At 48.0% G+C, this 12,163-nt stretch overlaps 1 pseudogene; it reads left to right on the plus strand.

The window, feature by feature from the left end:
* LOC130119856 (ras-related protein Rab-26-like) overlaps positions 1 to 12,163 on the plus strand; it is a 108,224-nt pseudogene that overhangs the window by 938 nt on the left and 95,123 nt on the right.

The raw sequence follows: 12,163 nt of genomic DNA on the forward strand, positions 1-12,163 counted from the left end.
GGTCTCACCACCATCTTGTAAACCTTCCCTTTAACTCTTGCTGGTACCCTTCTGTCACAAATCACTCCTGACACTCTTCTCCACCCACTCCACCCTGCCTGCACTCTCTTCTTCACCTCTCTACTGCACTGCCCATTACTTTGGACAGTTGACCCCAAGTATTTAAACTCATACGCCTTCGTCACCTCTACTCCTTGCATCCTCACCATTCCACTGTCCTCCCTCTCATTCATGCAGAGGTATTCTGTCTTGCTCCTACTGACTTTCATTCCTCTTCTCTCCAGTACATACCTCCACCTCTCTAGGCTCTCCTCCACCTGCTCCCTGCTCTCACTGCAGGTCGCAATGTCATCCACCAAAAGCATCGTCCACGGAGACTCCTGCCTGATCTCATCCGTCAGCCTGTCCATCACCACTGCAAACAAGAAAGGGCTCAGAGCCGATCCTTGATGTAATCCCACCTCCACCTTAAACCCATCTGTCATTCTAACCACACACCTCACCACCGTCACACTGCCCTCATACATATCCTGCACCACCCCTACATACTTCTCTGCAACTCCAGACTTCCTCACACAACACCACACCTCCTCTCTCGGCACCCTGTCACGTGCTTTCTCCAAATCCACAAAGACACAATGTGACTCCTTCTGGCCTCCTCTACACTTTTCCAACATTCTCAAAGCAAACATCACATCTGTGGTGCTCCTTCCTGGCATGAAACCAAACTGCTGCTCGCTGATCATCACCTCTCCTCTTTTTTTATTTTTTAAATCATTTTTACCCCTTTTTCTCCCCAGTTGTATCCAGCCAATCACCCGCCTCTGCCGATCCGGGGAGGGCTGCAGACTACCACGCGCCTCCTCCCATACATGTGGAGTCACCAGCCGCTCCTTTTCACCTGACAGTGAGGAGTTTCACCAGGGGGACGTAGCGCGTGGGAGGATCATGATATTCCCCTCAGTTCCCCCTCTCCCCCGAACAGGCTCCCCGACCGACCAGAGGAGGCGCTAGTGCACCGACCAGGATACATACCCACATCCGGCTTCCCCCCCCCTGCAGACTCGGCCCACCGTGTCTGTAGCGACGCCCGACCAAGCCGGTGGTTACACGGGGATTCGAACCGCCTTCCCCGTGTTAGTAGGCGACGGAATAGACCGCTACGCTACTGGGACGCCCCTTCATCCCCTCTCCTCTTAACCTAGCTTCCACTACCCACCCATCCACCCGTTATCCAAGCCGCTCATCCTGCTCAGGGTCGCGGGGGAGGGAGGGGGGGGTAAAGAGGTTCAGCTTCCGCTCCTCTTCCCCATATCTTCATGCTGTGGCTGGTCAACCCTATACCGCCGTAGTTCGGACAGCTCGGCACATCTCCCTTATTCTTGAAAATGGGTGTCGGTACACTTCTTCTTCTTCTCCCCTCGTCAGGCATCCTCTCAACTTCCCAACACTGTGTTAAACGATCTCGTTAAAAATAAAGAAAAAAACTCCGCTGCCATCTCTCCTAAAAACAGATCGTTTATCTTTTGCCAACTTCTTCCTGGGCGGCACTCCTCTTCCTCCCTCTTCCTTCTCTTCTGTCAGTCTTCTACTCCATCCTCTCTCCCCCCTCCTCCCCCCCCCCTCCTCTCCTTCTTCCGCCCACCCAGCAGGAGTCCGTGGTCCAGGGCTTGTGGTCCCCCGTCTAACCCGATAACACTAATCGCATCAAACCTGTAACCTCATCACAGCTCAAATGTAAACTAGCTATCTGTTCACCAGGAGTCAAACACACACGCACACACACACACACGCGCACACACACACACGCGCGCACACACACACACACACACACACACACACACACACTCGGTCAGAGAGCGCCTAAGGACAAAGGACGACTTCAGTCAGTCGGCCGCACAACCGTTATCATTTCAATTGGCCGGACACCGAAACCCAGGAACTAATTCAGGTTTTAAATGATTCAAACGTTGGTTTTCTTAATAAGGTTAGAGTAATCACATATTGATATTAAACCAATTAAGCGGCCAGATGAGGCCGGGCTGGTCTGACCAGCTTCCTCATGCGCGCACATGTTTGTGGGGCTCGTTATCCCAGCTCCTCGTCGTCCGACGCGTCTGTGGCTCATGATGCTGATCTCTCGGTCTCCGCTTTTTTGTTTTTTATTTGTGTGCTTGCGGACGTGGCCGTCCAGTCACGTGTTGCAGCTTTACCCGGCTAAGTTTTGCCCTCCCCCCCCCCCCCCCGCTGTTCAGGTGATGCTGGTCGGAGACTCTGGGGTGGGGAAGACTTGTCTCCTGGTCCGTTTCAAAGATGGCGCCTTCCTGGCCGGCAGCTTCATCTCCACTGTGGGCATTGATTTTCGGGTGAGTTCGGAATCGCACACACACACACACACACACACACACACACACACACACACACACACACACACACACACACACACACACACACACACACACACACTAGCCCTCCTCACACAATGGGGGACAGAAGTGCTGTGATTCCTAATGAGACTTCAGTGAGTGAGGCTGTAAAGAGTCTACCTGTGCCTCGGGGCTGGGGCTGCTTCATGTGCAGGTCTCGCCAGACGGGGTGTTGATTTCTTAAATTAGTCCGACATGCTCCCATTTGATGAGGCTCCTTAGCAGTGACGTCCATGTGCCAGTTTCATGCTCCCGCGAGGCCGACAAGCGATACATCTTGGAAAGGACTTGGGACGTAGTGCTCCCAAGGCCACTGTTGTGTGTGTGTGTGTGTGTGTGTGTGTGTGTGTGTGTGTGTGTGTGTGTGTGTGGGCTGTTGTGGCAGATGGTAGCAGGATAGCTGAATGAGATCTCAACTTACCTTACGCCGGTACAGTTCGTAAGACACGCCTGCAGCTACTAGTGATATGTATGGGTATGAGCGATTTGAAGGAAACTGGCAACTCTAAGGAGGCCCCGGGTTCGAGCCCCGGGGTAGTCCGACCTCGGGGGTCGTCCCGGGTCGTCCTCTGTGTGGAGTTTGCATGTTCTCCCCGTGTCTGCGTGGGTTTCCTCCGGGGGCTCCGGTTTCCTCCCACAGGCCAAAGACATGCAGGTCAGGTGAATCGGCCGTACTAGATTGTCCCTAGGTGTGAATGTGTGTGTGTGTGTGTGTGTGTGTGTGTGTGTGTGTGTGTGTGTGTGTGTGTGTGTTTGCCCTGTGTGATGGCCTGGCGGCCTGTCCAGGGTGTCTCCCTGCCTGCCACCCAATGACTGCTGGGATAGGCTCCAGCATCCCTGCGACCCTGAGAGCAGGATAAGCGGTTCGGATGGATGGATGGACGGATGGATGGATGGATGGATGGATGGATGGATGGATGGATGGATGGACGGATGGATGGATGGATGGACGGATGGATGGATGGATGGACGGATGGATGGATGGACGGATGGATGGACGGATGGATGGATGGATGGATGGATGGATGGATGGATGGATGGATGGATGGATGGATGGACGGATGGATGGATGGACGGATGGATGGACGGATGGACGGATGGACGGACGGACGGACGGATGGACGGACGGACGGACGGATGGACGGACGGATGGACGGATGGACGGACGGACGGATGGACGGACGGACGGACGGATGGATGGATGGATGGACGGATGGATGGACGGATGGACGGATGGATGGACGGACGGATGGATGGATGGATGGATGGACGGATGGATGGATGGATGGATGGACGGACAGTAGCTCTAGTAGACCTTCGTCTTAACTGCCTATGATCCAAGCGTGTCTTCAGAGTAACCTGTATCACTGGTGTGTATTCCTAGATGTTTAAACTCTGAGACTGTGTAGCGGTGCGGTGCGTCCTACATCAAAAAAAGCATACCACCCACAAATGAGGTGGGGGAAACAGGAGGTCTGGGGGGTCTATTTGAATGCAGACAGCCAGCAAATGTCTCTCCAGAATTTGAGACGTGGAAGTATAATTTCAGCGCGCTGCCTCCAACAGAGGTAATTGTATGCCGACATGTATAATCTAATCGGCTGCCCTGGATATCCTCCCTCATTGCCCCATTAAGGATGGATAAATGGTCCCGCAGCGTCCTGAAAAGAACACTTCAGCTTTTTTTTACGTAATTGAATCTCTTGGTGGGAGTATGAGTTGGACTGAAATTATTTCACTTCATAATTTGAAGTTATGAAATTCACCCGCGATGTTCAAGTTGAGCTTATTCTGCCTTTATCAGCCGTCGGTGCACAGCGTCCGCCTGTTCGGCCCCGAGCGTTCGAGCCGCCGTATTGTCGCTATGTGTGTTTGGGGCTGTACTTGGTGTATATTTGTGTGTTCCTCCCCATTAAGGAACGTCCATGTGTATTATTTTGGCTGCTCCCCTTGTCCCTTTCCGAGAGAGGGGTTACGGTGCCTTCAGTTACAGTCGTGTTCACGAGGGGAGTCCATATAAACCTTCACTTTTGGTCTTCACGACTTTGAGAGTGGACATTTTCTGTTAGTTCATGACTTGTGACATGATTCTTACATTTTTTCCTACATCTATTGTTTTATATATATATATACACTACCGTTCAAAAGTTTGGGATCACCCAAACAATTTTGTGTTTTCCATGAAAAGTCACACTTATTCACCACCATATGTTGTGAAATGAATAGAAAATAGAGTCAAGACATTGACAAGGTTAGAAATAATGATTTGTATTTGAAATAAGATTTTTTTTACATCAAACTTTGCTTTCGTTAAAGAATCCTCCATTTGCAGCAATTACAGCATTGCAGACCTTTGGCATTCTAGCTGTTAATTTGTTGAGGTAATCTGGAGAAATTGCACCCCACGCTTCCAGAAGCAGCTCCCACAAGTTGGATTGGTTGGATGGGCACTTCTTTGACCAGATTGAGTTTCTGGAGCATCACATTTGTGGGGTCAATTAAACGCTCACAATGGCCAGAAAAAGAGAACTTTCATCTGAAACTCGACAGTCTATTCTTGTTCTTAGAAATGAAGGCTATTCCATGCGAGAAATTGCTAAGAAATTGAAGATTTCCTACACCGGTGTGTACTACTCCCTTCAGAGAACAGCACAAACAGGCTCTAACAGGTACTATTTAATGAAGATGCCAGTTGGGGACCTGTGAGGCGTCTGTTTCTCAAACTAGAGACTCTAATGTACTTATCTTCTTGCTCAGTTGTGCAACGCGGCCTCCCACTTCTTTTTCTACTCTGGTTAGAGCCTGTTTGTGCTGTCCTCTGAAGGGAGTAGTACACACCGGTGTAGGAAATCTTCAATTTCTTAGCAATTTCTCGCATGGAATAGCCTTCATTTCTAAGAACAAGAATAGACTGTCGAGTTTCAGATGAAAGTTCTCTTTTTCTGGCCATTTTGAGCGTTTAATTGACCCCACAAATGTGATGCTCCAGAAACTCAATCTGCTCAAAGAAGTGCCCATCCAACCAATCCAACTTGTGGGAGCTGCTTCTGGAAGCGTGGGGTGCAATTTCTCCAGATTACCTCAACAAATTAACAGCTAGAATGCCAAAGGTCTGCAATGCTGTAATTGCTGCAAATGGAGGATTCTTTGACGAAAGCAAAGTTTGATGTAAAAAAAATCTTATTTCAAATACAAATCATTATTTCTAACCTTGTCAATGTCTTGACTCTATTTTCTATTCATTTCACAACATATGGTGGTGAATAAGTGTGACTTTTCATGGAAAACACAAAATTGTTTGGGTGATCCCAAACTTTTGAACGGTAGTGTATATATTGTCGATAGTCCTTTTAAGTGTTTTATTTTTAATAATATATTCAAGGAAAATGTTGCAAACTCTCTTGTCTTTCCCTGTGACACTGTGCATTACCCCTTCAAAAGTAAGATACTGATCCGCTAACTATAGGGTAGCTAAATTGTTAGCATCCATGAGCTAGGATAGCCTCTTTTACAATGTAATGTTTGACCAGGCGGCACGGTCACCTCACAGCAAGAAGGTCCTGGGTTCGAGACCCGGGATAGTGCAACCTTGGGGGGTCGTCCCGGGTCGTCCTCTGTGTGGAGTTTGCATGTTCTCCCCATGTCTGCGTGGGTTTCCTCTGGGTGCTATGGTTTCCTCCCACAGTCCAAAGACATGTAGGTCAGGTGAATCGGCTGTACTAAGGTGTCCTCAGGATGTGTGTGTGTGTGTGTGTGTGTTGGCCCTGTGATGGCCTGGCGGCCTGTCCAAGGTGTCTCCCCACCTGCTGGCCAATGAGTGCTGGGGTAGGCTCCAGCATCCCTGTGACCCTGAGAGCAGGATAAGTGGCTTGGATAATGGATGGATGGATGGATGGATGGTTGACCAGTTGCCCAGCAACTGAGCTCTCACGTTATTACCATCTGACCACAAAGCGTACACGTATGGCGTGGGTGTAAATCTGCATTGTGTGTGATGAAAACGGGGACGACGAGGACAAGACTGGCTGGATCGCTCCCGACTCCACACCTGTAATGTAGCGACTACATATTAACATGCCAGGCCTCGACAATTCCCTCTGCTGCGCCTTTCCATATCGAAGCCAAGACGAGGACGGCAATTTAAAAGAAATAACCATGTATTATTGAAAAAGGAAAAAAAAATTAAATGCAATTTACCAAAATAAAACGGTGCAATATAAAAGAGAATGCATAATAGGTGTCTTGATGCATGCTCAATAATCCAGGTAAGACCATCGAAGAAGGCTGAATCGGCTCATCTGGATGCAACCTTTATCGACCGATACGTTTCATCCCTCATCTGAGTGGCCTCTTCAGTCTAAACTGACTGCAGTTGTCTCTCCCCCCCCCCCCCCCTTAACGTGGATGTTTTCCTGCATGCCTTTGTAAGACAACACCTTGGTTAATGGAAGAAACATAGGGTATGAGGCGACGGACTGCCCTATAAAACACCACTACCTCCAGCTCAAGTCAGAGCATATCCTCACAGACGGACTTCTGTGACTAGATGACTCTCCATCTGCAGATGCATTAAAGAGTCTCTGTTCGCTCCAATATTTGTCCGATGATTATTCTTCCCAGAGGTTGCTGGGGCGAGAGCCCATTAAGGGGATAAAGGAAAATCCACCACAATTTGGTGTCAGAAGTGGGATCTCGCGCCGCCCGCCAAACGGACAACCGGCTGGCTGATCATCTCGGGACGAGGACGCGGTCACCGATCTCCCCATAACCCCACCAGGTTTGAGAAGAAGAAAGGCAGAGGCGGGTGGTCCGTTTGGTCGGTGTCGCCGAGACTCCTCGGCACAACCCTGGGAGATCCATCGCACGGGTAAGCGGGATCCTTTAAAGGATAAAAGGATCATTTAAAACGCGTGTGAGGTCGTGCACTGGCAATTAAGCGGCTGTTGACCCTCGGTTCCCCACTTCTAACGTGGTTACCTGGTAGGGTTTAGTGAGAAAAACTAAAATGAAGAAGAATGGGTAACAAGGGCAGTAAACTGCCCCCGATAGATATGGAGGGTGCGATCTATCAGATAATGATAAGGAAATATGGCGAAGACTCGGTAAAACATCGTTTAGACTGGATACAGGGTCATGAGGTTCCTGTTGAAGGAACTTTGAGCAAGAATAAACTAATGAAAGTCCGGCAGTCCATGGCAAAGGGGGGGGGGGTTGCCTTGACTGACCCTGACTGGCTTTTGTGTTTGACATGACTTGTCTGTGTGTGTGTGTTCATAGTTTGTTCCGTGGTGTGTGTCCGTCTGGCCATTTTGTGTTGTTCAGAAGTTGCAAGTCCTTGAGAGTGGCTTAAATGGGGATATAAAAGCTGGGGGAGGTTTTGTTTTGGCTTTTCCAAACCTTTTGTTTTCCTGACAATTGGGGTGTGAGAGGGGTTTTTCAGAGACCACCTCGTTTGGCATCCTTATCAGACCCAACCCGGCTTTTGTTCCTGTGTGACAAACAACCGACTTTAGAAAGTCACCGACCTGAAGCAATGATTATTCAAATCCTTTCAAGAAATCTACTTCTTTTCTTTCCGAGGTACCTCATATAAAATGGGATATATCCATTGGGGTTTTTTTTGGAGCATTGAGAAAGTTTTTGTGGTGTATTTTTCACGCTAAATTGATCCTGTCCTCACTTCTTTTAGGATTCCCCAAAACCGAAGGATTTCCTGTCCCTGTTTCATTTGTCTGAACTGTTAAGCAGAGCTCTGTTATGTCCAACGCCACAGTTGCAATATTTTTAATTTGACTTATTCTGTTTTTCTTTCTGTTACTGAGATTTTTTTTTAAAGAATAACTGGTGGGAACCAACTGGTGGGGTTGCCTTGAGAGTAACAGGGACAGTGTAAACCACAGTTATGTTGTTTTTCTTTCCATTAGCAGACACCCTTTGGTTTATTTGTTCTTATGTTGACTTTCCTCTGTGTTAAATTGAACTTGTTTTGTTTTTCGACACTAAGGTGTGGATTTTATGATGTTTTTTTTTAAGAGGGTATTCATTTCTTGACAATTTCTTGTGTGGGGGATGATTACATTTTATTTGAATATGAATGAAACCTACTGAATCATGTGTTTTAAATGTCTATGCTATGTTTATGTTGTTTTTTTACCATGAGTTTGAACCTCCTCACAAGATTCATTTTCGGTTTGATTTATTTGGTTTTGGCCGAGTACATCAATTTCTTTGTATTGTTAATTGAGCGTTGCTTCCCTTTGAAACCCCACCCCCCTCCCTCTTTTGGGGCCTTGGAAGGGGCTTCTTGTTGTTTCACTTGGTTAAGGTGGGGGGCATTTGTTTTTGTCTTCAAACAGCTCATTGTTTCAGTGATTTATGAGATACCTTATGGTTTTATTAATTTAAGTTTGTTTGAATGTTCAGGATGTGGGACAACTATCCTTATCGTCCCTCATCTGTTTTAGTTTTAAAGACAGTTTATTTCAGAGAAGTACAACATTACAGACTTCGGGAACATTTGTAAACAGCTTGGATGAAATGAAAGTCCGATTCATTTGACTGCATGAAATTGTTTTTGGTTTACTAACAACTGACATACAAACTGATCATATCATAATTTCATTTTTTTTCCTTCATGGTTAAATGGGGTTGACACAATGTGTTCGGGTCTTGTGTAAAAAGAGGGGTAGTGGGAATGAGGAATTGAAATTTAGGATGGTCGTGAGCCTTCTTCTGTACAGTTTTCTTTGATTTTTTTTTTTACTTCTTAGGAAACAAACGAGTACAAACTTGGATCATAGCGGAAGTATCTGAGGAACACCGAATCACGTTGACTACGAATCTTCAGCATCCTAGAATGACAGTGTTTTCAGTGTTGTGCAGTTTCTCTCTGAAAGTTTCTCCCTCCAGATGTTGTCACCACCTGCTCCTCCCCCTCCTCCAGACGGGCTGGGTAACACCCCCACTCCCGTGGTACCGGGTCCAGGGGCCCGGGGTATGCTCCACGGGAAGGACAGCATCCCGGCTGGACAGAACTAAGAGCAACCCGCCACATAGCGCGGCTGTAGGAGCTGTGTCGGTGTGAGGGTGGTCTCCAAGGTGTCCCGGTCAGCTTCCGGGTGAGAGAGGAGGTCAGGGTGGTCTGCTCCTGGCCCAGCCAATCCCCCCACACATGAAGACCCCTCTGGTTGTCTAGATGAGACTAGCACCAACTCCCTAGCTCTGGAGACCACAGATTTGGGTTTGGCTTTGAGAGTCCGAAGTCGCCTTGCCTCTGTGGAGTCTGCAACCGGTGACAACTTTGAACGTTTAACTGCAGCTGGGTCCACCATCGAAATGCTCCGAACCCAAAACCTGTCTCTGCAGGACCTGAATCGACGACCTCGAGAGCCAATCTCGGAGGGCCAATCTCCATGTACTGAACATTCCTGAAGGCGGTGAGGCCGGTAAAGATCCGGTGCAGTCCATGTTGGAGATGCTGATGCAAATAATGGGTCCTGAAGTGGGTAACACTTTAGTGTGGGGAACATAAAAAAACTTAATTACTAGTGAATAGTAATGATCAAGATGTCACTTTAGTATGGGGAACATATTCTAAGTAATGAAAACTTAATTTACAGTAATTTTAACACTATTAACACTTGTAGTTTTGTTATGTAAGAACAGAGCATATTCATTACGTGTTAGTAAGGGAGAATAACTCTTCTTGTGGTACTACCACCTTATAAAGCCCATACTAAGCAAAGCATATTGAGATGGTGCTACTAATAAGCAATACTTCTGAGGTTATAGAGGGGAAACTCATAGCTAATGGCTTACTTGTTGTATAATAAGGCCATGCAGAATGAGGCATTAATGAGTACGTGATAATGACCAATGAAGAGCCAATATGTTGCTAATTTGCATGCTAATAAGCACCTACTTAATGGTGACTACATTCCCCATACTGAAGTGTTACCCTGATGTCTTTTCCTCGCCTAGTCGTAGCAGCATCACTTTTCCTGGGTGTCCTGCTACTCCTCACCTGCGGCATCGTGCCCATAGTTCGGCGTTTGGTACACGACCTCGTTGCTACTCAGCTCGTGTATTATCACCTCCTTGCCCAACAGGACGGGGACCTTGTTTCGTCTTCCCCCTCTCCACCACTGCTGTTCCCCCTCTTCACCGCCCCCCCACAAGGACTTCAATTCTGAAACCTCCCTACACCTCCTCCGATGACAGCGACTCCCCCGTCTGAACGATACTTTAAGACGAACACTGGTTAACCCTTTCAATTCCGGTTCTCACGCCTGTTTATCATTTCTGTATATGCATGTGATGTGTGCTGATTTGTATTATTTCTATGTTACCTCTGGGTGTTCAATGATGAACAAAAGCGGGGGGAATTGTGGAGTACAAATTGTACTCCATATGCACTCCGTATGTACTCTGTAGTTTTCCACTTCTCTGTTTGTATTGAAACTTCTCACTCACTGCAGACACACACACACACACTCCCCAGACTCCCCATTCAAACCAGCGTTCCTCCCTACCAAGGATGTGCACATCCTCATCCTCGAAAGAGTGGCTTCTGGCCTGTAGATGGGTGGAGGCTGCGGAGTCCTGTGCAGGGTGATTGCAAACCTCCCCAAGTCCTCTGTGAATAGTACACGTGGCCATCGAAACGCTAGCTAATGGTCACACCCATATTTGCACATGAAACTGGTTGTTGGTTTGGGTTGTTATGCAGCTGTGTTGTATTGTATTGTTTATAAGGGCTGTGATGGACTGGCGGCCTGTCCAGGGTGTCTCCCCACCTGCCGCCCAATGACTGCTGGGATTGACCCCCAGCGTCCCCGCGACCCTGAGTAGGATAAGCAGGTTGGATGATGGATGGATGGAGGTTTATAAGATAAACGTTGTGTGCAGATGAACTGATTCAACCTCCTCTGAAAGGCATAATAGATTTACATTGCCTGTAACACACCATGCACGATGGAGGTGAAACCCCCCACGTCAGCCGTGTGCAACAGCACAGCACGTGCTAGCATTAGCAAGACGGCAGCAGCCTTGGCACACTCTTATACACGCTGCAACAACTGAGCTGGTATTTACACTTCAGCCAAAGGATGACTGTAATAAGAAGGCAAATTTGCATGAAAGTTACAAGAATGAAATGTCACGTACCTGTCTGCATGAAATCCAAGACGTGAGGAAAAGCGCCCTGTATATCCTTCACAAAAATAAAATCCAACTTCCTCTGCACGGCAGATCTTAACTTAAAGGGAAAATAAGGCTCCAGAGTTCTGTCATAAATGAAACACAGGTATTTTAATAAGAATAATTAAAATATTGGAAATGCAAATACATCCAAGAAATAATAGTGAAGCAGGGGCATCTGGGTAGGGTAGCGGTCTATTCTGTTGCCTACCAGTGTGGGGATCGCCAGTTCGAATCCCCGTGTTACCTCCGGCTTGGTCGGGCGTCCCTAAAGACACAATTGGCCGTGTCTGCGGGTGAGAAGCCGGATGTGAGTATGTGTCCTGTCGCTGCACTAGCGCCTCCTCTGGTTGGTGACAGTGCCTGTTTGGGGGGGAGGGGGAACTGGGGGGAATAGCATGATCCTCCCATGTGCTACGTCCCCCTGGTGAAACTCCTCACTGTCAGGTGAAAAGTAGCGGCTGGCGACTCCACATGTATGGGAGGAGGCGTGTGGTAGTCTGCAGCCCTCCCCGGATCAGCAGAGGGGGTGGAGCAGC

This window comes from Lampris incognitus, chromosome 10, assembly GCF_029633865.1.
Source record: "Lampris incognitus isolate fLamInc1 chromosome 10, fLamInc1.hap2, whole genome shotgun sequence".
NCBI classification, from domain to species: domain Eukaryota; kingdom Metazoa; phylum Chordata; class Actinopteri; order Lampriformes; family Lampridae; genus Lampris; species Lampris incognitus.